Here is a 2116-nt window from a genome sequence, read left to right on the forward strand (position 1 = left end):
TAGAGTGTAGAGAAAGTATATGAACTGTGCCCCTTCAGCTGAGCTTCTGAAGAAGCTGATAAGGGCTGGGCCTCGGGCAGAACTCAAGAGACTATAAAAGGAGATGAAGAAAGAAAAGAATTCTAGAATCCTAGAATCCTAGGATTGGAAAAAGGGTTTTGGTTTCACATAGATTTGGATTTGAGTGTTGGCCCTGACACTTGATACCTGTCGACCTTAAGTAAGGCACATCTCCTGAGCCTTCTATGATGTCATACAAATCATAGCTGTACCTGATTTAATTAAATGGGATAACTTATGTAAATTGCTTAGCAAAATAACTGACATGTAGTAGGTGCTGAATAATTATTAACTGTAATTATTGTTGTTTTTCATTATTGTTATCATTGTCATCCTCATATTTATTATCATCATCCTTGGAACAATCCACAGAAGTGGGAGTCATAGGACATATGACAAAATTCAGACTTAAGTGAAGTGACTGCTCAAGGGCTTCCTAGGGGCAGGGAGAAAAATGGAGAATAGAAAGCAGATTTCCATAGAAGGAGGTCAGGAGAATGGTCAGTAAACAGCTGTGTCTGTGAATGTTTGAGACAGAAGAGGAGACACTGAGGAAGTTGAGACACCAAATTATCATGGGGGGCCATTAATCCTCAAAGCTTTGGAGTCCACCCTGTACGTAACAGGGAATAGTAAGATCTTGTAGCGAGGACTATGGTGGCACAGTCAGACTTTTTTTTTTTTTAACCTAGAAAAATCACTCTGACAGCCTGTGTTAAACATAATTGCCAGGGCAGAGGCAAGTGAAGGAAGACGAATAAGGAGGCAGTTTCTTCGTTGAGAGAAATTATGAGGCCTGCATTGTAGCTGAGCGAACATAAACATAAAGGGTGTGAGAGAAGAAAAACATCACTGAAAGCTGGAATCCTCAGAGAAGACACCTCCCCAAGCTATGGAAGTAGCCGTAGTATCCAGTTATTGAGCGCTGACTCTGCTAGGTTTGGTAACAAGTATTTAAACAGATATAGCCTCCTTTCAGNCTTAACCCTTATCTTGCCATCCCCTCACCCTCAATCCCTCTGGAGCACCATTTCTCATGATTGACAAGCACAAAAAACTAATTTGTGAGTTTTAATGAAATGTGGGAACTAAGGAACCTGAAGCAAAGTCATTTCTACCCACGATTTCCATTTATCTTCCAACTCTGTTGCCAGGTCAGGCCTTATATTTTATTTGTCTGGTCGGCTGAGGAGTGGTCCAGGGGAGTGTTCCATGAGTCGTTATTGGTTGGATTGTTAGGTAACGACTAAGGACACAGCACCGTTTACGATTTGAGCAGCGCGTGATGCTCTTCATCATTTTTGCACACCAACCAGCATTTTCCACTCATCCAACAGTCTGCTATTGGGCATAGGAACAACCATTAAGCAGATGTTAGTGTCTCTCAAGTGGAGAGACGAAAGGAAGCAGGGATGGAGCAGAAGGGGACAGAAGAGAACAGGAGGGAGAGGGTTGAGAGTCAGTAATGCTGGACCCAGTCCCAGGAAAAGAGAGAAGAGATCTTGAGAAAGGAGAGAACTGAAACAATTGTTCCAAAATTGGGAACTCCAACGTTCTTAGGAAAGTCTTTTTCAGACATCCCATCCTTCTGTCTTACCATCCCCCAACCTCCTATTCCTAACTTTGAGATCAATTGTTGGCAATGAAAGTCCCACCTAATGGAGCTTGGAAATGATTTTTTAAAAGGACAATAAACACCTATAATATTAGGAGATGGAGAGGACTCACCCATGTTTCAACAGAGCTGGCTCCTTATCAGTAGCCTGGCCCTGTCTAACTTAAGTCCAATAAGCCCCAGGCCCAGCTGCAACCCAATCTCCAATCCTCCTTGACCCCATATTCACCCAATTCAAACTCAAAACCCAGTCCGATCTTAATTAGAACCCCCAACCTTACCCAACTCAATGCCCTTTGAGCCCCAACTGCAAGCCAAACCCAAATCTAATCAAGTCACCAACTTCATTTCCAAGGAGTAGTCTCTTGCCAAGCTGAATCTCTAATAAACACACTGCATTATCGAGTACCAACTCCCAGCCTCAGCCCAAGCCCCAGTCTA

This window comes from Hipposideros armiger, unplaced genomic scaffold (assembly GCF_001890085.2).
Source record: "Hipposideros armiger isolate ML-2016 unplaced genomic scaffold, ASM189008v1 scaffold_94, whole genome shotgun sequence".
Classification (NCBI taxonomy): Eukaryota; Metazoa; Chordata; class Mammalia; order Chiroptera; family Hipposideridae; genus Hipposideros; species Hipposideros armiger.